This window comes from Mustela lutreola, chromosome 3, assembly GCF_030435805.1.
Source record: "Mustela lutreola isolate mMusLut2 chromosome 3, mMusLut2.pri, whole genome shotgun sequence".
Lineage (NCBI taxonomy): Eukaryota > Metazoa > Chordata > Mammalia > Carnivora > Mustelidae > Mustela > Mustela lutreola.
This window is the reverse complement of record NC_081292.1, coordinates 173,132,626-173,158,935: the sequence shown is the minus strand read 5'-3', so window position 1 is coordinate 173,158,935 and position 26,310 is coordinate 173,132,626. Positions and strand designations below refer to the sequence as shown.

At 43.0% G+C, this 26,310-nt stretch overlaps 1 protein-coding gene and 1 non-coding gene across 2 annotated transcripts in view; one reads left to right on the top strand and one right to left on the bottom strand.

Annotated features, from left to right (window-relative positions):
• The window catches only part of FBXO36 (F-box protein 36), a 96,251-nt gene that overhangs the window by 25,572 nt on the left and 44,369 nt on the right, over positions 1–26,310 (top strand). The window lies entirely within an intron of this gene.
• Positions 6,289–6,395, bottom strand: LOC131828302 (U6 spliceosomal RNA). Its single transcript, XR_009352327.1, has one exon. It is a non-coding gene; the product is annotated as a U6 spliceosomal RNA (small nuclear RNA).

Below are 26,310 nucleotides of genomic sequence, written 5' to 3'. Positions count from 1 at the left end.
ATGACCATCACCCATCTAGCCCATCCTCCACCCAGTTCCCTCCAGCAACCCTCAGTTTGCTCTCTGTGGTTAAGAGTAACTTATGGTTTGCCAGTATTACTCCTTTAAACATGAGGTTGTCGAGAATGAGTTGCTTACGGCAAAAAGAATTATTTTATTAGTACCTAAAAGTCCAGATTATTACTACTGTTTTCTTAAGATTTTATTTGTCAGAGAGAGAGAACAAGCAGGGGGAGAAGCAAGCAGAGGGAGAAGCAAGCTCCTTATTCAGGGCCTCGCCCACCATGAAGGACTCCATCCCAGAACCCTGGGATCACAACAAAAACTGAAGAGAGATGCTCAATGGCTTAATTGACAGAGCCACCCAGGCATCCCTATTACTACTTCAACTATAAAAGAAAAAGTGGGGCACCAGCTGTTCAGTTGGTGGGCCATGGGACGCCTGATCTCAGGGTCATAGATTCAAGCCTCACATTGGTGGTAGAGATTACTTAAAAAACTAAAAAAAGAAAAGAAAAAGAAAACACAACTTCTGAAAGAGACTAGCAAACTGGTATTTTATAAGAAAATGAAGAGTTTGGGGGCACCTGAATGGCTCAGTCAGTTAGGCGTCTGTCTTCAGCTCACTCAGGTCATGATCCCGGAGTCCTGGCATCGAGTCCCACATTGGGTTCTCTGCTCAGCAGGGAGCCTGTTAAAAAAAAAAAAAAGAAGAAGAGTTTAGTTTAGGCTTATGCAGAAAAGAAACTTGATAGGAATTTGTGAGCTATAGCTTAAACTAGGTTTAGGTAGCTAAAGATCGTTATTAGGGTTTTTTAAGAGAAAAAGAAGAAGAAAGAAATTAGGATGGACATGGTTTATTACTGTTCTATTTTAGATGAGAAATGGTGAACAACATTGACAAAGCCACACGTTGGATAGAAGGAAGGTGGGGGGAATTGGCACGGCGGTGAGGGAGGCAGTGTGGTAAAAGACTTTATAAGGAAACCATAATCAATACTGCCAATATAACATGGTAGTTAAAAACACAGATTCTATAAGCAGATTCCACCATTTACTAGCTGCTGGATTGGAGGCAAGTTACTACCCTCTACTTCAGTTTGTTCATCTAAAAATGGATCTAATAGGGACGCCTGGGTGGCTCAGTTGGTTAAGCAGCTGCCTGTGGCTCAGGTCATGATCCCAGCGTCCTGGGATCGAGCCCCACATCGGGCTCCTTGCTTGGTGGGGAGCCTGCTTCTCCCTCTGCCTCTGCCTGCCACTCTGTCTGCCTGTGCTTGCTCTCGCTTCTCTCTATGACAAATAAATAAAATCTTTAATAAATAAATAAATAAATAAATAATAAAAATTGATCTAATAATGATACCTCATAGTCTGTGAGAAATAAATGGGCAAATAAAGAGCCTAGAACAATGCCTGGCATATAGTAAGTGCTATGTGTGGTTTCTTATTACTATTATTATTAGTGAGGTTGGTTCGTTGATTGGAAGTGGAGACATTCAATACTAGAACAGTACTTGTTCCCTATTTTTAAGTCAGTTGAAGTACGCTTTTTTAAACACCCTGAAGCAAGGAACACAAAGCATCTGACAGGACCAACAAATGGATCATTACAGAACTGAAGTCTGGCACCTGGTTGGCTCAGTGGGGAGAGTGTGTGACTTAATCTCAGGGTTCATGAGTTCAAGCCCCAGATGGGGTGTGGAGTCTGCTTTACAATAAATAAGTAAAAGGGCATCTGGGTGGCCCAGTTGGTTAAGCTGCTGCTTTCGGCTCAGGTCATGATTCCAGCCAGGATCCTGGGATCGAGTCCTGCATCGGGCTCTCTGCCAGGCAGAGAGCCTGCTTCTCTCTCTCCCTCTCCCTGCCGCTCTACTTGTGCTATTTCTTTGTCAAATAAATAAAATCTTTTTGAAAAAACAAATGAATAAATAAATTAGTGGGGAAAAAAATGAAGTCATATTCTGCCCCTTGAAGTCAGATTCTGGTCCAGACTTGGTTCTTCATTTTTCTACACTCAGGCTGCTGAGTGCTCCCTCCTCATTGACATGGCCCTCCTCCCCCAGCCCCTTTATGTCCGGTTGGAAATCAAGTCTGTCCTCCCTTCTTCTCGTGTTCATCTGTCACTACCTACACGTTGCCCCCTCAGTGCCTCCCACCAGCTCTGCTGCTTCTCCCATCTGATCTCCGCACCCAGTGCCATCCTCCCACCTGCCCCCCGCTGCCAGGGGACTCTTCCTAAATACCGAGGGGGAAAATGCAGTCCATCCTCATTATTCATAGATCCCGTATTTGTGAATTTGCCTGTTCACTGAAATTTGTGTAACCCCCAAACTGATGTTCTCCTGACACTTCACTTCCGTAGTCGTTCTTGGATCCCTGAAGAGCAGAGAGGGAAACTGAGTCCACTCACTGGCATGATCCCAGCTGAGGCAGAACAGGGCAACACCTGCTTTCCTGCGTCAGCTCTCATTCTGTAAACAACCCAGTGTGCATTTCGTGGTCCATTCAGTGCCATGGTTTTCTTATTGTTGTGCTTTTTCTTGGTGATTTCGCTATTTAAATTGGCCCCAAGCTTCGTGCTGAAGGGCAGCCCAGTGTTCCTAAGTGCAAGAAGGCCGCGATGTACCTGATGCAGAATATATATGTTAGACAAGCTTCCTTCAGACGTGAGTGGTAGTGCTTTTGGCTGTGAGGTCTGTGTTAATGAGTCAATAATATATATTAAAGTGTCTTTAAGCAGAAGCACACATAAAACAAGGTTATATATTGATCAGTTGATGAAAATGTGACCAGAGGCTCATAGGAACTGTCCTTGTCTTTCCTATAGGGCAGTGATTCGCTAATTCAGCAACAGCAGTGGACTTTCTAGAACCGAAGTACTGTGCATAATAAGAATCAGCTGTCCACATACACACACAGACTTTTTGGAGTATTTGGTGCTCCGTTTCACTTATGGGATATTGACCTGTACAATCCGGCCCCATTTCCCACTCTTAACGCGTCTCCTGATCTTTGCCACAAAATTTTTTTTTCTGCCCAGAATTCATTTCAGCCGCTGCTCCTCCCCACTATTTCTATCTCCACACCTGTGAGGAATCCACTGAGGAGCAAACAGATGGATGGCCATAGGACCCGGGCCGGGCCCATCACAAACTGCTCCCCCCACCCCCACCTCCAGGACACCTGTGCATACTTGACAGACTGGCCCCATGCAATTATTCCCTGGGATTTTTCACCCTCAATTAGAAAGAGTTAGTTTCTATTTTCTTTGGGGATGCTCCAACAGGGTGATGTAGACTTGGGAGTTTCCAGATGCCAGGCTCCCCACTTGCATGAGTGACACACACTGGCGATAGAAGATCATGAGGCCAACAACAGAGAGGATCAGAAACCGAAGGAAAGGGAGAGCGTTGATAATCTGAGGCTGTCATTTTGCACCCCTGGATCCCATCGTGCCTGAGGCTGGCCACACCACTGTCTTTCCAAGTTATATAACCCGACACGACTGCTTTCTTATTTAAACTTCTCTAGATTGAAATTCTGTCTCTTGAGACTCAGGCAGTCCTGAGTAATATACCCAGACATTTTTGATCTATCTGGAATGCATTCTAGTACCCTACTCTAAATCACAGGTTTCTCCCTAATGGGGATTTCTTTTTTGTGCAAAACTGAGTGTGCGTGGATTGCCTTCTGTAAATCTTCTCTTTAAGATTTTTCAGTTCAAGTCTATTCGTCTTTTGGATACATGGTAAAAGAGGAAGCTGGGAATTGGGAAGATGTGAAAGGGAAAGAAGAAACACAGAAGGAGCAAGCTTGCAGTGCAGCCCTAGGAGGGAGAAAGGAAGCAGGGGCCGGTGACTCAGGCCTTAGAACTGCATTCCGTGGATCCTATATGATCCACGGGTGCAGCCAAATCTCAGTGCCCTGCTGTGTCTGAGGCGTGCTATGAGCTAACCCTGTGCAGTTTGTTTAGGGGCTGTCTGTCATCCTGTAGACATCATCTCGTCCCTTCTGTCCTTCAGCCTTTGCTTACACTGTTCCCCCCCCCCACGCACACACCCCAGTCACCCTTTACCCCAGTCTTTGCGTATTCATCCTGTTCTTAGGTCTATCTGCATCTCTGCCAGGAATCCCCTTAACTGGGCCTTTGTCAGGCATTAAATTTGAGGAAAGAGCTTGAGAAATAATAGGTCAAATAAGGTTACCCCCAATTTTTCCTTCTTAAACATCCAAGTGACTCTGGATAGTGGCAGCCAACAGCGTGCAGTCATAAAAGCACAAATAAATGAGTATTTGAGTAAGCAAAAAGACACTGAAGAAAATATCTCTTGACGTGGTATCAGCAACAGGGCAACATCAGTTTCTTAGGCTCCCATGGAGACTAATGGGAGAGAGAAGTAATTTCTTTTCTAGCAAACCAAGATGATGAATGGAAAGTAGCTTTGCTAATATAAGCTGTGTAGACTAAAAGTTGCAAGTGCCTAAGGTCTGTGTTCAGCTTACACATGATCCCGAATCTGGTGCTTAGTTTAATGCTGAGCACACAGTGGGAATTAAGTAAATATTAGTTGGGTTAATAAATATTAACCCTCTTAACTGCGATATTTTAGAAGGAAGTATGGAACACAAAAATGGCACAAAACAAAGAAGTAGCCACAAGGCGGAGAGTATGGTCGGGAAAGGTTTTCTGGATGTCTCTATAGGATCTGAATCTTAAAAAAAAGAGAGAGAGAAAGTAATAGATCTCAAGGAATTCTAGGCAGGAGGGATCCTCTTTAGCAAAGTCACTGCATTGTGGAACTACAAGTGATACATTGAAATGTGGGGCACAGTCGGGGTTAATGCAAGGCGATGCCGATAAAGGTCACTGGCTGGGAGACCTCATGTGCCATACCAAGAATTTTGACTATGGGGAGCCTTTAAAGGATTTTGTGGGGGAGGGGGGGAGAGTGAAAGAAAGCCATCACATTCACCTCACATTTTAGTAAGAAGCCTTTGGCTTCGATGTTGAGGGTAGCCTGGATTGGTCCAAGCATGGAGGCAGAGAGTCATGAGATTTGATCTTGATCCTCAAGAGCACACTGGAGATGAGGGGAATAACAGTTGTTATGGAAGTGAAATCAGTAGAATTTGGTCATGAAGTCAATGTTCTGATGAGAGAAAGTTAAGAGTCTACAATGACTCAGCTGGTGCTACCAAGGTAAGGAATGCAGAAAGAAGTGTTTGCAAGACAAAATGATGGGACCCATCTTTTTTTTTTTTTAGTTGATTGTTAACGTGCTAGTAGATTACCCAGATGGGTATACGCAGTCATCAACTGGCTCATTTGCTAAGTCTCTGGAGATCAGGAAGGAAAATAAAGATTTTGACTCAGCAGCATTAAAGCTCTGGATGAGATGACCTGGAGGGAGGAGAGACGTCCGCTAAGGACAGAGCTTTAACACTGAAGCACAAATCAAGGCAGAGTAACACATATATCCCCACATTTGTGTGTTCTTTGTACTTTTGTGGGGAGGGGTGGAAGGGTGGGGCCGTGTACATCACTGATACTAGTAGCATGAACTACCCAGGCTATTTGAGAATACACTAAATATTTGTCCTTGTAACTAACAAAATGCAGTGGCAGTGGGAACAGTTGGGTAACAGGTTGGTAAAGGCTTGGGACATGGCGACTATTGTGTGATATTCACAGGGGTGTGAATTGGTTCCTCCTTCCTATGACAGAAACTGTTGGTTGTCCCCAGTATCTACTTTCCCTTGTCCTCAGTAAAAGAATGCCTGACTTTTAACTGAACATAAGGGCTTCCCAGAAATAAAGACTACATTCCCAGTCTGCCCTGTAGCTAGATGTAGCCACAGGACCAAATTCTGGCCAATGGATGTCACTGGAAGTGGAGAGTGTGACTTCACACGAGAGCCATTGGGTGTTGGGCCCTTCTTGTCTCTTCCTTCTTCCTGCTGGCTGGAATGCAGATTCAATGGCTAGAATTTAAGTAGCCCCCTCATACCATACAGAAGCAGCCAAGTTCTGAAGATGATGAAGTACCAAAATGGAAGATGCCTTGTCCCCTGGGTCAAAAATTGCCTCATCTTCTACATAACCCTCTCTTGTGTCAGCCATCTTCTTGGGTGTTCTCTTGAAGTCCACTGAACCTCGTCCTTACCAATTTGCTTCCCAAAGACAGTTTAGCAATATTTAGTCAAGTAGTGTGTGTGTGTCCTTTTCTTTCTTTCTTTCTTTCTTTCTTTCTTTCTTTCTTTCTTTCTTTCTTTCTTTCTTTCTTTTTAAATATGGAACGCTTCACGAATTTGGATGTCATCCTTGCTCAGGGGCCATGCTAGTCTTCTCTGTATCGTTCCAATTTTAGTATATGTGCTGCCCAAGTGAGCACAGTGTGTGTGTCCTCAAGCCAACCACTCCACGTAGGGAATTTACCTTCAGGAGATAATTGCCCACATTTGAAATGCACGCAAACTGGATATTCAGCACAGCATTGTTTATAATGACCAAAAATAAGATGGAGCAAACTAAAAGCCCTCCAGTAGCAAATTGGTTAAATAAATCATGAATACTTCTGTATAAGGGAACACTGTGAAACCACTAGAAATGACGTTATATTTAGATATTGCATGAATAGATGTCTATGACATAGAATAAGAGTTCACAAATGAGCATGTTCACTATTATCCCATTTGTGTAAAACTGATATGTATACACACAAGCACATACACACACACACACAGATTAATCTGTAAGTGTTTGTAGAGTCTGCTTAATACCTGGAAATGAGATTTTAGATTTTGTCTTTTTTTTTTTTTAACTTACCCACTGTGCTTTGTGTTATTATTGGAACTGTTTGCAATCAGCTTTATTACTGTTATAAAAACCATAAGGGCTTTTTGATGTTTTAAAAATGTTCTCTTTAAACAATTAATATCATTAAGAAAGTAATATGGGGAGTTGTTGCCAGCAAACTGTTCAGAAAGAGGTGTGGCCATTGTTGCTAAAAGCCAAATAAATGAAAACACTCTCCAGGGAAACTGACTCAGCTTTTGGTGGGTTGTCTATAGTAGGTGGAGACATCCTAATTGGCAGATTTTTAAAGCTTTCTACTGAAAGAAAATAGTTGGATCTTAGTTGATTACCTCCTTAGTGGAGAATATATTTCAATTCTTCCATTTTACTTTTTGTAGATCTGGGGAGTTGGGGTGGGGAAAGGAAATATATTTATGGTTTCAGTGTAAACTTCATTCATTTAGGATTCCTTATTTTTATTTTTTCTTCAGAAATGTATCCACAGTAATTTTTAGTAAATCTAGGAAGATATTTTTTTATGCACACGGTATGGTTTTTTTTTTTTTAAAGATTTTATTTATTTATTTGACAGAGAGAGATCACAAGCTGGCAGAGAGGCAGGCAGAGAGAGAGGAGGAAGCAGGCTCCCTGCTGAGCAGAGAGTCCGATGTGGGGTTCGATCCCAGGACCCTGAGATCATGACCTGAGCCAAAGGCAGCGGCTTAACCCACTGAGCCACCCAGGCGTCCCCACAGTATGGTTTTTTAAAGATGAGCTCCTACCCCAGAGTAACTCTGTACAGTTTATCTCCTCACCGCAATCTCAGGTTATTTATTATATTTTATGTTTTATGTCATTTTATTTTGGGGGATGAAAAACTTATTTACAAAGAAATGCAATGCACTTATGCAATTCATAGCAGTTAAATGCGAATAAAATAGGGTAGCTCTCAAAAGAGGTAATGTTAATCTATTATAGACCTATTCACTGTAGTACCTCCCGATTTTACAATTCTAATATATCACCTCTTTTTTTGAGGGAGTGCTTGCCACTTTGACTGGAGATAGGCTGAAGTCCAGTCTGCAATAGTTTTAGCCCTTTTGTGGAGCTTAATCTTTTCCTCTTTTATGGCCATTTGAGTGACTCTGCTGGAGAATCCCGTCCTCGTTTTCTTTTTTTTTTTTTTTTTTTTTAAAGATTTTATTTATTTTATTTGACAGAGAGATCACAAGTAGGCAGAGAGGCAGGCAGAGACAGAGGGGGAAGCAGGCTCCCTGCTGAGCAGAGAGCCCGATGCGGGGCTCGATCCCAGGACTCCGAGACCATGACCTGAGCCGAAGGCAGCGGCTCAATCCACTGAGCCACCCAGGCGCCCCCCGTCCTCGTTTTCATCATGTTGATTTCCCCAGCACTTGCCCTTACTTAGCATTTCAAAAAGGAAGAAAAGCAGCAGGCAGTCGTTATTTGGTAACAACCCTCCTTCTCTACTGCTCCCTAGGCTGTAAAATCAGATGTGGCTGAATTGCTGTCTTAATTTTTAAGTTATTTAATATGCTTAAGTATGATTAAAGTACTTAATTTTACTTAACAGAAAATAGTTTGCTCATTTACAGAAAAGTGCTTTTCTGGTATTTTCGTAACTAACAATTTCTCAGTTGCTTAGATTTCCCTTGCTTGGTATCCCTAGTTTATTCCTTTTGACTTTTAAATGAAATACGTAAATGCGCAACGAGTGTACATACAAAGCTTTGTTTAAACAGAAGTAAATTAATGCAAAGTAAATCTAAATGTTTGTGAATATAAATCTATAAATAGAAAGGTTACTTGAATTTTGTATCTTCCAAAGTATAACTTTATGGAGTTTATATCCCACACATTGATGACTTCTAAAACCTAAGAAACTTATTTTTCTTTCATTTGCTTTTTTTTTTTAAGATTCTATTTATTTATTTGACAGAAAGAGACACAGTGAGAAAGGGAACACAGCAGAGGGAGTGGGAGAAGGAGAAGCAGGGAGCCCAATTTGGTGCTCAATCCCAGGACCCTGAGATCACATCCAGGCACCCCCTTACTGTCATTTTCAACAGTATCATCTCCTGGAAAAATCTCTGACCTCTCTTGATTTGATTTCTCTCTCTCTCTCTCCCTCTCTCTCTTTTTTTTTTTAGATTTTATTTATTTATTTGAGACAGAGAGCGAGGTCACAAGTAGACAGGTGGGGGCGGGGGATGCAGGACTCTGAGATCATGACCTGAGCCAAAAGCAAGACTTAACCCGCTGAGCCACCCAGGAGCTCCCCTTGATTTTCTGCCATTTTCTGACTATGTGCTGTTGGATAAGTCGGTGTGTTCATTCATTCATTAATTCATTCAGCAAGCTACTGATAGCCATTCTGTGTCTTTCACCAGAGGCTCTCTGCAGGCTACTAAAAAGTCTCCAACTAAGACTTGGAGATTGTCTTGGAGGACAGTAATAGTCACAAAAGATAAACAAATAGTTGTGGTTTGGTAGGCTATATACAGAGACAGTAGATATCATGAAGCTTGGGTGAAACTGGGAACATAGAAGCTGAGGGGATTCTGGGCCATCCTCTGCAAAGACAGGGAGACATTACAAGACAAGGAATCCTTAGAGAACTTAACCTTAGAAATCAGGGAGGATTCTGGGAAGAAGAGGGATGAAGGGAAGGAGTCAAATGCTGCAGAGTATAGTGAAATAAAGATGGGAGTGTTGCCCTTTGGTATGGAGCTGGGAGGATCCCAGTAACATTTGCAAGATGGAGTTAGTGACATAATGGGTGTGAATGGAAAAGGAGGAAGTAAAGACCAGGCAAATGGACATTTTTCCAAGAAACTTGTTTATAAAGGGAAGGGTCAGAGAAGATTCAGATTGTAGGGAAAGCATGGCCAGAGAGATTGTTAGGAAGGAGAGGTTTGAGCATGTTTAAGGCTAAGAAGAAAGAGCCAATGGAAAAGGACAAAACAAGAGGAAGGGGACCATGGTATATAATTCAAGATGAGCTTCCATGTCAGACAGACCGAAAGTAAATCTTGTGACCTTGGGCCCCTGAAGCTCACTTTTCTCTACTATAAAATGATAACCTGATACATGCATGAAATTTCTTCATTCATTCCTATAACTCACTATGATGGCAGATGCTGGACATGCAGCAAAGACAGTTGTCCTCGCTTTCTAGGCTGTTACAGACTGGTGGATATAGTTGTGAAGAACAGAAATAAATTTCAAGAGATTGTTTGAAGACTCAGTTACTATTTGGATATGGGGTAAGGGAGAAGGTTATACAGTAGACAGTGGGGTGGGGCAAGTTGTCCTGTTTGGCTCAGTCCTACGGAAGTCCTCTGATTCCATGGTTGAGGAGTCTCTCCTGCTCTCAGCAGATGTTCATGAGAACACACGTAGCCCCAGTTGCTACCTGTGTGCCCCCAGACAGCCAAGTCCATGACCATATGAGAAACGGACTTTAGCTGCTGCCATATTGCCTGAACTCCAGAAAGCAGAACAATGGAAAAACCTAGGTCCCTGATGATAAAATTGAACCACTGATCACACGTGTCTGAATCGTCCCTCTCTCTAAACTCCCATTTCAGCCTGCTCGTCAGGGTTTCTGGTTAAATGTAGCCCAAAGTATCCTAATGCATTATTAGAGGTTGATAGGAGAATAAAGTGAAATATATACAACACCTAGTGTTTCAAAAGGGTAAAGTCAATCTCTGCTAATTATTACTATTAATTATTTAATTAATTAGTACTATTTTTGATACCCAGATTCTTTGGCAAATGGGAATACCCATGAGTTGGCAAACTGTATATAGGGCAGATAGGAGATATTATAGGCATTGTGGGCCACATATGGTCTGTATTCTGTATTCTTCTTTGTGCTTTGTTTTTTCTTTTTAAAAAAATGTAGGATCCATTCTTGCCTAAGCTGTGGGCATAGCTGGATTATTGGCTGGAGTTTGCCGACCCCTCGTAAGGCCATTCACTGACACAAGAACCCGGGAGGAGGAGGCTTGGAGAAGATAATTGAATTCTGGTTTTTTTTTTTTTTTTTTTAAGATTTTATTTATTTATTTGACAGAGAGAGATCACAAGTAGGCAGAGAGGCAGGCAGAGAGAGAGAGGAGGAAGCAGGCTCCCTGCTAAGCAGAGAGCCGGATGTGGGACTCGATCCCAGGACCCTGAGATCATGACCTGAGCCGAAGGCAGCGGCTTACCCACCGAGCCACCCAGGCGCCCGAATTCTGTTTTAAATATATTAAGGCAGCATATCCAGGTAGAGATGCTTATTAAGCCAAGAGATCTGGGCTGGAGATATAAATGGTGAATCATTAACACACAGATGGTAGAAAGCCAAGGAAGTCAGGGATGGATTAGATCATCCAGGAAGACTGTGTAATCTACAAGTAAGGTAAGGAAAAAGCTAAGGAAGAACCTACAAAAAGTCCTTTTGTCCAGAATCAGAGTGAGGGTCACAGTCCTACACAGGTTAACTAAGAGCTCAATAAAAAGGAAACCAGTCTCAGTGCAGTGGTTTATGTGTCTGAGGGACTTACGCAAAGGATCTTATGAGCGCACACTGAGAGGCATCTAACCACCTGGAGCTTGGAAAGGGAGCTCAAGATGTCATGACTTCACAGTCTTGTGAGATGCCTGGGAATTAGCCATGTCTCCCAGGCAGACAGAACTTTTGCTTTTGCCTATGGAAAAGCACCGAAAAGTAGGAGACAAATACCAGGGCTGGTATGCAGTTAGAGACGCCTGGGTGGCTCAGTTGATTAAGCATCTGCCTTGGTCTCAGGTGATGATCTCAGGGTCCTCAGACCTCAGATGAGTCCTGTTTCGGGCTCCTGGCTCAGCAGGGAGCCTGCTTCTCCTTCTACCTGCCCCTCCTCCTGCTTGTGCTCTCTCTCTGACAAATAAATGAAATCTTAAAAAACAAATTTTATTTATTTATTTATTTATTTTTAAAGATTTTATTTATTTATTTGACAGAGAGAAATCACAAGTAGATGGAGAGGCAGGCAGAGAGAGAAAGAGAGGGAAGCAGGCTCCCCGCTGAGCAGAGAGCCCGATGTGGGACTCGATCCCAGAAGCCTGAGATCATGACCTGAGCTGAAGGCAGCGGCCTAACCCACTGAGCCACCCAGGCGCCCCAATCTGTGCTTTTTGATTGGAGTCTTTTTTTCTTTCTTTTTTTAAAGATTTTATTTATTTATTTGACAGAGAGAAATCACAAGTAGATGGAGAGGCAGGCAGAGAGAGAGAGAGAGAGAAGCAGGCTCCCTGCTGAGCAGAGAGCCCGATGCGGGACTCGATCCCAGGACCCTGAGATCACGACCTGAGCCGAAGGCAGCGGCTTAACCCACTGAGCCACCCAGGCGCCCTTAAAAAACAAATTTAAAAAAAAAGTGCTGGTATGTAGGTAGACCAAAAGGTAACATCAGATATAGGTTGGAGAGATAAGAAGGGCCAGATCAAGAATGTTTTATGTGCAACACCAAGGCTTTGAAACTAGTGAGGATCTCTGCACGGATTTTGCGCAGAGGATTGACACGATCATGGGGATGTCTTAGAAGCCTAGTAGGCGTCCTAACAGCAGATGTGTGAAGACTGACTTCTTGGAGAGTGCCATGGGGAGGAGGGGTGGAGAACAGAAAACCCACAGGGGCGCCTGTGTGGCTCAATGGGTTAAAGCTCTGCCTTCTGCTCCAGTCATGATCTCAGGGTCCTGGGATCGAGCCCCGAATTGGGCTCTCTGCTCAGCGGAGAGCCTGCTTCCTCCTCTCTCTCTGCCTGCCTCTCTGCCTACTTGTGATCTCTGTCAAATAAATAAATAAAAATCTTTAAAAAGAAAATCCTCTGTATCAGACCAAGGGGAAGACATTTAAGGGATTAATCAGTAATGTGCTAGGAGATGCTTTAAGACTGAGTCTGGATGGGGAGAACCCTGATTTGTGGCAGTTGCCACTTTTTTAATGTAAATATTTCTGTCATGCCCAAACTAAAGCCAGTAGTAGGAATACAGAGAGAGGGTGGATTAAGAGAAAGATTTAGGAGTTGAATTGAAAGTTGTTGACCAGTTGAATGGAAGGTGAGGAACTACAGGCTCTTTTAGATTTCTGTTTTATGAGTTGGTGACTGGTGTATCACTGAAATGGGGACAATAAAGAAATAAGCAAGCCTATATGGTCCCTCTCTCCTTGCTAGAATGTTCCATAGACGAAGGGACTTTTCATCATTTCCCTACGCTGCTGTATCCCTAGCACCCAGAATAGTGCATGGTATATTGTTGGCGCTCGAGAAGTATTTGTTGAATGAATGAATGTTTCCCCATTAAACCACTTGAGATCACCGCTGGTTTAAACCGTGTCCCTGAAGCTGTGCAGAGCCTTATACACTGAGCTGAAAAGTGGTAGGATGAGAAATTTGACCCAATGCATAGACTATACTTGGAAAAGGCTCCTCCCAAGAAGAGGAGATATCTGGAGGAAATTGTATATTACTTTGTCTCAGGAAGAAAGAATCTTAGCATGTAGCTTGAGGACTATCCCCAGGGCAGTGGATGAGAGCTGTGGGACCAAGACCTTGCATGAAAATCATGGCTCAAAGAGGGGCACCTGGGTGGCTCAGTGGGTTAAGCCTCTGCTTTCGGCTCAGGGTCATGATCTCAGGGTCCTGGGATCAAGCCCCGCATTGGGCTCTCTACTCAGCAGGGAGCCTGCTTTCTCTTCTCCCTCTCTGCTTTCTGCTCTGCCTACTGATGCTTTCTCTCTGTCAGATAAATAAATAAAATCTTTTAAAAAAAGAAAAAGAAAAAGTCAAGAGCTGAGCCAGCAGGAGAGGGAAGAGGGGGAAGGAGGTATGGAGTGTTAAATATCAAGAATTCAACCGAGTCATTTTTAAAGATCTCATAGACTTTATTAATCAATTCATTCATCAGGCCCCATCCCACCTAGCAAGTGGAGAGGAGGTCCAAGCAGCATGGAAGGATTTTATCAGCAGAAAAGTGGCAAGACAATTAGCAAAAGAAAAGAAAGGATTATTACTGGCAAGGTCACCTCCCCTTAGGGGGAGGGAGGGTGGTCTTATTTGGTGATTACCTTGAAATGCTCCTTCAACCTCATCTTCACTGGGGAGGAGGATGGAGAAGGCCCAGGTGAAAGGTCACCTCATTTGTGCCTGTGCTGACCAGAGAATGCCTGACTGGTTGAGAGCACGTATGTGGGGGAGAATAAAACTCTAATTAGGTTAAGTAGTAAGCTCTGGTTTGGTGACTTGATCTGGCCTAAGTGACTCCATTTTGGACTTGTGGTTTCTTTTTAACAGGAGGGAAGGCGGGTTCTGTCCAAGGTCAGAAGTCAGGGACTGGAACCTGAAAAATCTGGCTTGTGTAACTTGTCAAATGTGTTCAAATGATTTTTGCCAGATTCCAGTGTAGCTTAAACAGAAAGGACCATGGGATGCTTGGCCAGCTGTTAAACCTGGCTGGTAAATGAAACCTCGTCTATATGGACAAGAAAACTTGCCAAGTTTTGCACTGTGGGCATTAATGGAACTTGGGAAAGAACTCCTTTTGGGGTAGGTAGAGAACTCTTTCAGTCAAGTGTTTTTCATTTCTACTTTTTCAAGAAATGTGTTTTTTGCCCAAGAGAACATTTTATAAATCATATTAATTACTCTAACTAATATAAATATTTTTAGGGATTATTTTATTTTATTTTATTTTATTTATTTATTTTTTAAAGATTTTATTTATTTATTTGACAGACAGAGATCACAAGTAGGCAGAGAGGCAGGCAGAGAGAGAGAGGAGGAAGCAGGCTCCCTGCTGAGCAGAGAGCCTGATGCGGGACTTGATCCCAGGACCCTGAGATCATGACCTGAACCGAAGGCAGCGGCTTAACCCACTGAGCCACCCAGGCGCCCCGGGGATTATTTTATTTTAAACTGTACATTTGGAAGGTTACACTATCACACCAGACTGTAGGCCACGCAAAACCTTAAATTTGACTGAGGACTTGAATTTTCTTATCTTGTTTTCCCTTCAAGACCTGCTTTCCTCAAAGCAGCTTCATGCATTGCCTTTGGGGACTTCCCCAAGATCAGGCTTTGAGATGCAAGGCCCTGGGATTTTAAATTTCAAAAGCCCAAACTGGGTGGGGCGGGGCGCCTAAAGGTTTTGGCACAGACCACAGTTACAATGGAAGTTCTCCCGGCTGCGCCCCCCCACCCCCACCCCCGCCCCATTCTCCAGTGGAGAAAACTTCCTAGATTGCAGAGAGAAGCGGAGGGGGGCGGTCTTCAGAGAGGAGAGAAAGAGGAGTTAGTTGCTGCTGGCTCACCAGAAGAGCCCTTGCCCATTTCCTTCCACGCTGGTTTTGGAGTGAAGGTCAAAAACCCAGTGGACTCCCCAGGTAGACTGAAGTTCTAGGAACTGAGCAGACCTTTGCCCTCCTCCTCCCCACCAGTGAGAGGAATAGGGAAGGCAGATGAATAGGGGAGAGTGCTGAGAGGTTTCAAGTGCCTTCCCACCCCAGCAGGTAGCCTGAGAAGGTGCTGGCCCTACCGGCCTCTTGACAGCCTTCTGGCCACCTTGGTCATAGAGCACCTTCTTCTGTGAACCATCATTGGGGGTGGAGGTGGGGGGCAGTGGCGGGAAAAGTTGGCATAAGGGGACCAGGAGGACACTTCTATAGCCCTTAACCTGTGTCCTGCACTGAATAACCCAAGAACAGATGGCATGGAGGGCATTTCACCTGTTGCTGGCTCGCCATTAGTGGCACAGAGGTCTCACTGCTCCCCAGGAACTTGGACTCAACGTCAGCAGAAAGGAAGGAGGTACCAAAGGGACCGAGATTAGGTTTAGGAAACCCGTTCCGGTGGGGTCTGGATGGAGAGAGATGCTTTTCCCTGTTTACCCATGTGCATTTATTACCTATACAAAAATAAAATAATGTTCACTTACAGAAAAGATGTTATTTCTCACACATGCGTGTTAAGCAAGTGAGTGTCCTATTTACTATATTGGTATAATAGTATAAATTCTAAAGAAATAAAGCTGTATATTCGTTTTACAAGCCAGGATAAATAATTGTTTTATATCACTTTGAATTCATGTTCTGGCTCTACATGTAGGCTCTTCTTAAACAAGACTTACTCATTTTTTACACTACCCTATCTCCATACACAAACAGTTGGCTGGCTCACTGCTTTGCAAGTAGTAGGGACACAGTATTTATTTGATTGATCAGTCGATTGACTCAGGACATGGATTTGTGACCATCACTACAGACCTTTTGAAGATTTGATTCAAATCCTGTTGGAATTTTGACCATATATGGAGGCCTAATTGTTTTCCAGAGAGACTAGGAAACGTTTCTTTTTGCGGCAGGTTATTTGAGTAGCAGACAAGTAAGACCTTTTACGGACTGTCATGATCCAAAGAAAGTGACTCAAACTAAGTCTATAAGAATGAGTTTTCAGGAGGACATGGCAGAGGAGGACACTTTAGGCATTGGGCATGCGTGTGCAAATGCACTGTGGTATAGCCCAGACACGGCACACACAACTCGCTGGGGTGATGATGAGAAATGATACTGGACAGCGAGATAGGCTGCCGATCCTGCCCAGGCCAATTTCTCATTGCGTTTGCTAGCATCTTCCAAGTGGACAAGGCATTAGGTTCCAGACAAGATCTTCCAAGGGGCTGGCATACAGCGTGAAAACAAATGAGTGAATAGCAAAGCACTGGAAGAAAGCGTCCAAAATTGCCTTTTTGTTCTTATTCTCCCTACTGTCTGCAGTTGAGCAGGAAAGCCTGTTAGATGTCATCCTGGGGTTCCGTGATAGGCTACGGAGGCCGTCTGTCTCCAGTGAGCAACTCAGCTTTAGGGTCCGTTGCTAGAAAGGGATTTTGCTTATCACCTGCATGTTTGGAAGCGTTACATGGGGCATGCTGGGTGAGAAGCAAAGCAGTTTACTGGCTCTTCTCACCATCTGGCTTCAGAAGGGCTCAAATGACACCTGTTCCAAACACCCTGTTTAATATGGAACCCTCATCCCAGGCTCAGCACTCCTTGTCTGACTTCCCTAGTTTGTTTTTATTCACAGTATTTTTTTTTTTAAAGATTTTACTTATTTATTAGAGTGCACACATGAGAGGGAGAGCGAGACAGGGAGAGCAAGAGAAGGGGGAAAGGGAGAAGCAGACTTCCCGCTGAGCAGGGAGCTGAGGCTGGGCTCAATCCCAGGACCACCTGAGCGAAAGGCAAACACTTAACCGACTGAACTCAGGTGCCCCTCTTCACAGCAGTAACCTCACATTCTAACACACCAGGACATATATTTACTTGTTTTGTTTACTGTCCATCTCGTGCACACACACGCCCATGGAATGCAAGCTTCACGGGCATAGGGCTAGGTTTTGTTTTGTTTTTAAGATTTTATTTATTTATTTGACAGAGAGAGACACAGCGAGAGAGGGAACAGAAGCAGGGGGAGTGGGAGAGGAGGAAGCAGGCTTCCCACTGAGCAGAGAGCCCGATGTGGGGCTGGATCCCTGGACTCTGGGACCATGACCTGAGCTGAAGGCAGAACCTTAACGACTGAGCCATCCAGGTGCCCCTTGGTCAGTTTTTCTAGAACAGTAAGATGCCCTGTGTGCTCGTGGAATGGGGAGGGAGTACATGAGATGCTGTGACTTAGCCCATCAGTCATACCACCTACCAGAAGTAAGTGAAAAACCCATCCAGCGAGAAATCTTCAGGGTTTGAGGATTAACACCATTAAGTTTGTAAACACCACTACGGTTTCCCTGCATATCACGGACATGGAGAAGTTAAGGCCTTCTGCCATTCCAGTGCGACATGGTGAGTAGATGGAGATGTTTTGGGGTCAGGTAGACTCAGATTCAGATTCACTGAACAGCGAGTGAGTCAGAACCAGTTCTTCATCTGTGAAATGTCAATGATGCTAAGCTCCCAGGGTTGTTGTAAAGTTGAAATGGGGAAAAGTCTGAAGTACATGGCCCGTGGCACGTGGCAAACACTTGAAAACATCTGTTATTATTTTGTCATCATTTGGGGGTCTGTATGAATCTGCTAGGGCTGCCATAACAAGATACTACAGACTGGGTGGCTTAAAAAAAAAAAAAAATATATATATATATATATATATATATATATATATATATATATATTTTTTTTTTTTTTTTTTTTTTCTCATGGTTTTGAAGGCTAGAAGTCTAAGATCAAGGTGTTGGCAGGTTTGGTGCCTGGTAAGGCCTGGTAAGGCCTCGCTCCTGGCCTTGCAGGTGGCCACCTTCTCATGGGGGCCTCATGTGGTCTTTCCTCTGAAAATGTGTATCCCCCCTGCTTCTTCCTCTCCTCCTTAAGGAACGGGATTAGGACCCACCCTTACGACCTCATTTACCTGTTCAACCTTTACCTGTTCAAAGGCCCTGTCCCCAGGTGAGGGCTTCAGCACTGGAATTTTGGAGCAAAACAGTTCGGTCCATAACAGAAGGTGAGGAAGGTTTTGACAGAGGACCTCTAATTTTGATACATTCGGTAATTAGGTTATCTTTATTTCCCAGAAATGAAGGGTCTTAGGTAGCTGTGTTTTGACTAGCAGATAGGCACTGAGAAGTAAGGGAAGAGATCAAAGCATTCAGTAGCAGGTGTTCATTCTACAAACAAGAAGAAAGGAAATGATCCGGAAGGGGGAAACATTACATGGGCAGAGCCTGAAAGCTCCTTCCTTAGGGGTTGCCCTCCCCCTGGGGATGCGTTTGGAGGAACAGTAACACAGAATGGGTCAATCACCCCAGAGGAGAGAGAACTAGCAGTGGCTATTGAGAGAAAGCTGAGAGAGAAAGAGAGAGAAGGTGGCCATACTTCTGATAGCAGATGTTTGCCTCCTCAAGAGATAAACTCCTTTTCTCCACCACTTGGGTCTACGTTTCCTCCTTCCCCTCCAGGGAAGGAGGTACAAGCAGACTTCCTTCTAACTAGACACCCAAGAAAGCTGGGGGAAATTTTTAAAAAATAGATTTTGTACAAGCAGACTACTATTTTGTAACTGGAAGCAAAAGCAAAGACACTTTCAAGCTGTAAATAGTAATTTTATCAAGAAGGCAGGTTGCCAGCTGGAGGCACGTACGTCCCGAGGTGGGGTCCGTAAAGCGGAGCTGTGGACACCTGGGCCTCCTTCCTGCTTGGTCACTTCTGCTCTTACCTGGAAGGTTTGGGAGAAAGGATTCTAGATTATATTATTTTTTCTGGGTGTTGTTCCAGAAGATAATAGAGTACTGATTCAAAAATAATAATATTTTTTTTAAATTTATTTATTTAACAGAGATCACAAGTAGGCAAAGAGGCAGGCAGAGAGAGAGAGGGGAAAGCAGGCTCCCTGCTCAGCAGAGAGCCCGATGTGGGGCTCGATCCCAGGACCCTGGGACCATGACCTGAGCCGAAGGCAGCGGCTTAACCCACTGAGCCACCCAGGCGCCCCCAAAATAATAGTAATTTAAAGAAGCAATTGCATTTATGTTTGGAGGGGTTTTGTTTTGGTTTTGGTTTGATCTTACTGTTTATTGAGTACTTTGATTTTTTTTTTTTTAAGATTTTATTTATTTGTCAGAGAGAGAAAGAAAGAGCACAAGCAGGGGGAGCAGCAGAGGCACAGGGAGAAGTAGGCTCCCTGCTGAGCAGGACCCCAGGATCATGAACTGAGCCAAAGGCAGACCCTTCACCGACTGAGCCACCCAGGTGTTCTGAGTACTCTGAATTTCTTTTGAGATTTTCTGCATATGCATCTGACAGGCACACTTAGTGTTTTGGGGCCAGTGTGTGTGTTAGAACTGACTGGTGGAGCCTTGACTCACAGTCTCGCTACCCTTGACAAGGAGCCCACCATCTCCAGCCTGAGCAAACTGTGGCTTTCATCACATTCTTAACCAGAGTGCAAGAGCTGATCTGTGCTTCTAAACCTGGGGAACTGCATCTGTATTTTTGACCTCTTTTTTTTTTTTTTAAGATTTTATTTATTTATTTGACAGATAGAGATCACAAGTAGGCAGAAAGGCAGGCAGAAGGAGAGAGGAGGAAGCAGGCTCCCCGCTGAGCAAAGAGCCTGATGCGGGGCTCAATCCCAGGACCCTGGGATCATGACCTGAGCAGAGGCTTTAATCCACTGAGCCACCCAGGCGCCCCATTTTTGACCTCTTGTATAAACAAATCCCAGTGATAATTTGGTAGACTAGGAAAATGAAAACTTATCTGGTGCTCTGCTAAGCACATTTATATGTATCATTTCATTTTAATCCTCCCAGAAGATGGGACTGTTAGGAGTGAGCAAGTGGAGATTAGAAGACGGGCCCAAGGCCATCCTGATACTAAATTCTAGCACTGGAATGTCCCTCTGGGTCCAAAACAACTGCTTGCACCCCCTGACATTGTGCCTTCACATGGTAGGAACAGTCAGTGACATCCCCCCTACTTTAGTGTGACATATGTTTTAACCTCTTACTGCTTATATGACTTCTTTTCTCCTGGATTTTAAGGAGATCTTACCATTGTCGTCTTCTTCTTTTTTTTTTTTTTTAACAATTTATTATTTTTTTCTTTTTTGGGGGGGAGGGGCAGAGTGAAAGGGAGACAGAATTTTTTTTTTTTGCTTAAGATTTTATTTATTTATTTGACAGAGAGAGATCACAAGTACGTAGAGAGGCAGGCAGAGAGAGAGAGGAGGAAGCAGGCTCCCTGCTAAGCAGAGAGCCGGATGTGGGACTCGATCCCAGGACCCTGAGATCATGACCTGAGCCGAAGGCAGCGGCTTAACCCACTGAGCCACCCAGGCGCCCAGGGAGACAGAATCTTAAGCAGGCTCCATGCCCGGCGTGGACCCTGACACAGGGCTCAATCCCACGACTCTGAGATCATGACCTGAATGGAGGACAAGAGCTGGATGCTGAACTGACTGAGGCAGCCCAGCATCCTACCCATTTTATTTCACAATGATACTTTTTAAAAAACAGATTTCTCTTATTTATTTGATAAAGAGAGAACTCAGGTAGGCAGAGCATGAGGGAGAAGCAGACTCTCTGGTGAGCCGGGAGGCTGATGCAGGGGACTCTGGAATCGTGACCTGATGCCTAACTGACAGAGCCACCCAGCTGCCCCTCTTCTGCCAAGAGTCCTACTGTTAGTATGTGTGTTTTCTTACATATCCTCCTTTGTGCAAAATCTCATGAAAGTTTTGCTTGCAGAAGATCTTCATAATGTGATATTGTGTCTGATGTATAAACACCCAGGTCTTTAAGCACAATAAGGAGACAATTACAGTCATTGTAAATTCTGTAGGACGTCCAATTTGCTCTATTGTAGTGGAATTTTTTTCTCTAAAGAATACTGCTTGGGTGCCTGGGTGGCTCAGTGGGTTAAAGCCTCTGCCTTCAGCTCAGGTCACCTGGGATCAAGCCCTGCATTGGGCTCTCTGCTCAGCAGGGAGCCTGCTTCCTCCTCCCTCTCTGCCTGCCTCTCTGCCTACTTGTGATCTCTGTCTGTTAAGTAAATAAATAAAATATTTTTAAAAAAAAAAGTACTGCTTAAAGTTGCACTTCTGGGTCTCAAAACCGAGTTGCGGGAGCAAAACTAAAAGCTACAACTCTGTAGTGAATTATTGAGTTAAAATAGCAGCTTCTAATCAGTCAAAATCTGGAATTCTTATCCCAAGGTTTTAGCAAGAGAATAGGATGATATTAAAAGCATGTATAATTAAAAAACAAACTCTTGAACTCAGAGAACATACGGGTGGTGGCCAGAGGGGAGGAAGGTGGGGATGGGGTGGGTGAAATAGGTGAAGGATTAAGAGGTATAAACTTCCAGTATTAAAATAATGAATCACAGAGATGAAAAAGTACAGCATAGGCTACACAGTCAATAATATTGTAATAACGTGGTGTGGTGACAGATGGTAACTACATTTGGCAAGTGTTGCTTAATGTTTAAAATTGCACTATGTCGTGCACCTGAAACTAATAAAATAGTATATGTCATCTACACTGCAATAATAAATAATAAAAAAGCATGCATAATCATGCTTAGTGTGATTCTATCCCTGGTTCCTGTACCATTTTCTAAAATGAAGATGATATTTTTTATCATTCTTAAAGTAATACATTTTACATTATTACTTTTTGCATTTATTATATTCGTTTATCTAGATTTATTTTTGAATGTAGTTGGAGGTAGGGGTTTAAATTTATTTCTTTTAGATGGATGGCTTATCAAGTCAACATTTTTTTTTTTTAAGAGAGCTTGTACACACTGGCAGAGGGGTTGGAGGGGCAGATAAAGAGGGAGAGAAAATCTTTTTATTTATTTATTTGACAGACAGAGATCACAAGTAGGCAGAGAGGCAGGCAGAGAGAGAGAGGGGAAAGCAGGCTCCCTGCCGAGCAGAGAGCTCCATCCCAGAACCCTGAGCCGAAGGCAGAGGCTTTAACCCACTGAGCCACCCAGGTACCTCATGTCAACATTATTTATTAAATAAACTATCCTGGAGCGCCTGGGTGGCTCAGTAGGCATCTACTTTCGGCTGAGGTCATGATCCCAGGGTGCTGGGATCCAGCCCTACATCAGGCTCCCTAATCTGCAGGGAGCCTGCTTCTCCCTCTCCCTGCTCTCCCTGTACTGCTCCCCCTGATTGTGCTTGCTTTCTATCTGTCAAATAAATCAAATCTTTTAAGGTAAATAAATAAATAGTCATCCATCTCTTCTTCTCTGTAATTTTATTAGATTATGCTAGATTTCCCTCTATAGCTTTTGTACCACATTGAGAGTACCTGTTTCCCCATGTTCTTGCTAACAGCAGGAATTTTCAGTCTGTTGGATATTGCCAGTCTGGATAGATGAGAAATGATATCTCAAGGTGATTTTGATAGGCTTTTCTATTATTATGACTGAAATGGAGCATCTTTTCATATGTTTTTGGGCCATGTAAATGTTTTGTCCTGTGAACATTGTTTTCATGTCTTTGGCTCATTTTAAAATTAATTTGGAGTACCTGGGTAGCTCAGATGGTTGGGCATCTGCCTTCAGCTTAGGTCATGATCCTGGGGTCCTGGGATCTAGCCCTGCATCGGGCTCCTTGCCCAGCAGGAAGCCTGTTTTCCCTCTTCCACTCCCCCTGCTTGTGTTCCTGCTCTGGTCGTCTCTCTCTCTCTCAATCTCTGTCAAATAAATAAATAAATAAAATCCTTTAAAAATATTGATTTGTTGGCCTTTTCTCTGTTTCTACAAATTTTTTAGGGAGATTATCCTATTGTTGCGATCTTAACTGCAGATGTTCTTTTCAGAGTATTGTTTTTCTTTTGACTTTGTCTGATATATTTTTTAAAAAACCAGACTTATTATGAGCACCTGTCTGTCTCACTTGGAAAAACATCCTACTCTTGATCTTGGGGTTGAGAGTTTGAGCCTCACGTTGGGTGTAGAGATTATAAAAAGAAATAAATAAACTTTAAGAAAATCAGGATTCTCAAGATACACTTTCAAAATAGTAAAAATCACCCTAATATCAGCACTGTACTAAAGAGAGAGACCATTTCTGTCGACCCAAGGTTTCCCTCATGTCCCTTTGCGGTCATTGCTCTCTCCCACCCTTCATCCCTTGGGTACCACTCACCTGATTTCTGTTCGCCTTTCTGTGATGCAGGTATCAGCGGTTCCTTTGATTACTGAGTAATATTTTGTCATATGGATGTCTTTGTCTCTTTACCAGTTGATGAATATTTTGGTTGTTTTCAACCCAGAGCTGTTATGAATAAATTGCTTTAAACATTGTCATATTTCCAAGTTTTTTATGTTTATGTAGTCGAATTTATCAATCCTCTCTTTTAGGCTTTTGGATTTTGAAACATAGAAAGATAATAAAGGAATTCACCATTTTTTCCTTTTAGCTCCTGTATGGTCTCATTTTTTACTTGTAAATCTCTGATCTGTTAGAGTTTATCCTGGTGTTAGGCATAAATCAAAAATTTTTTTTCCCGAATGGCTAAGTTGTCCCCAAACACCTAAATCAATCTTTTTAATTGGATTTAGGGAACTATTTTATAATTATTTATAATTTGTAAATTAATACAAATATTTTGATTTATTAGTTATTTGTGTTTATCACTGCTATTCAATTAAAGTTAAAAATTAAAAACCTATTTTTCTTTAAAGTGTATTTATTTACAATCCTTAAACCTAAGGTGGGGCTTGAACTCAGAATCCTGAGATCAAGAGTCCTGCAAGCCAGCACTCCACTGACTGAGCCAGCCAGGCACCCCAAATCTATTTTTCTTTAAACAGTCAAATACAAACCTAGTAAATTCAATTGTAAATCATGTAATTTTGAATGACAATGCAAAACACTTAGTTTTATTATCCTTTGATGAATGGTTAATGAATTTACTAGAGTTAACAAATCATAATCCTCTAAGCTTTTAAGCACTATTTACAAACTTAATCTGATTATTTTAGAAATTATTAATTAAAGCTATGGAACTTATAAATTTAACCAATTAAATTATCTTAAATGTAAATACTATCTACAAACTTAATTAAATCGTCTTAAACGCTTTAATCTATACCACAAATTTAATGTATTTGACTTTCTCAAGCATTTCTAAAATCTGAAGAGACAAAATAACAAATCTAACAAAATCAAACCAAGTGTGTGCAAAGCTGTAATGAAACGAATGTAAAAATGTAGATCACATTTTGGGGGGCCCTGGGTGGCTCAGATGGTTAAGCCTCTGCCTTTGGCTCGGGTCATAGTCCCGGAGTCCTGGGATCAAGTCCCACATGGGGCTACCTGCTCAGCGGGGAGCCTGCTTCTCCCTCTCCCTCTGCTGCTCCCCCTGCTTGTGCTCTCTCTCTCTCTCTCTCTCACTCTGTAAACTAAATAAATAAATAAAATCTTAAAAAATATGTAGATCACATTCTTTTAAATATCTTAAAATCATTATAAATGTAACAGATACTCCCAAGTTTAAACATTGACTACCAACTCAATTATTTACATTATTCTGTGTATTTAAGTTGAGAAATATAGTATCTCAGATTCTCTATGGTGGCATTTTAAGCATCTTAAGAATACACAAAGCATGGGGCGCCTGGGTGGCTCAGTGGGTTAAAGCCTCTGCCTTTGGCTTGGGTCATGATACCAGGGTTCTGGGATCGAGCCCCACATCAAGCTCCTGCTTCCTCCTCTCTCTCTGCCTGCCTCTCTGCCTACTTGCGATCTCTATCTGTCAAAAAAAAAGAAAAAAAGAATACACAAAGCACAGCTTCTAGTTAAAGAACTATTATATAGGGATGCCTGGGTGGCTTAGTTGGCTAAGTGTCTACCTTCTGCTCAGGTCATGATCTCAGGGTCCTGGAATTGAGTCCCTCGTTAGACTCCTTGCTCAGGAGGGAGCCTGCTTCTCATTGGGCCTGCCACCACCTGCTTGTGCTCTCTCTCTCTCTGACAAATAAATACAATCTTTAAAAAAAAAAAAAAAAAAAAAAAAGAACTGTTATATATCTTCCTTCCCTCTGGCAACATCACTAAAATGACAATTACAGGTTTTTTTTTCTAAGCATAACCTGCAAAGACAAAGAGAATAGGAAAGGCAACAATTTTGCAAACTAGAAGGCAGATGATCTACTGGTAGATCAACAGCCCCAGAAAAGTTGAAATCTAAGCCAGTGGTGGGCAAGTCAGGAAGCAATCGAATTTGTGCCCCAGAAACTCAACAGGGAGGCTCAAGAATGGGTAAAAATGGGTTCTTTTTTTTTTTTTTTTAAAGATTTTATTTATTTGACAGAGAGAGATCACAAGTAGGCAGAGAGGCAGGCAGAGAGAGAGAGGAGGAAGCAGGCTCCCTGCTAAGCAGAGAGCCCGATGTGGGACTCGATCCCAGGACCCCCAGATCATGACCTGAGCCGAAGGCAGCGGCTTAACCCACTGAGCCACCCAGGCGCCCCTAAAAATGGGTTCTTTTGAAAGCAAGGATAAAGAAGGACCTGAAGACAATAGGAATGATTAAAATTCTATTTGAGATGTGTTTAGAACCACCTTCCTCATCTCCTCCCCTCCTCTACAACCATGAACAGTTTGCTTCACCCTCCAGAAGACTGGAGATTTGGTCTCTGGAGTGGTAAGGAGGGATACCATGGCCTCAAGCCCCAGGTCACTGGGACAGAGGGACTCAGTGTTAAATATGGCAAGAGATGAAAGGAAAATCCACAACCTGATTTAAGAGACTCACTCTGACTCTCCCGAGGCTCACGGGATGCTGTAGGCAGCCAGCCTTCTGCCCTCTAGGCAGAAAGCTGGAAAATTCTTCTCTGGAGAATCAGACCAGGCCAGGTGAGGAGATCAAAAGATACTCATACTGAGGATCCTCCAACCAAAGAACCCCATCAGACCACCCTATAATGAGGTCCTCCTCTGGACAA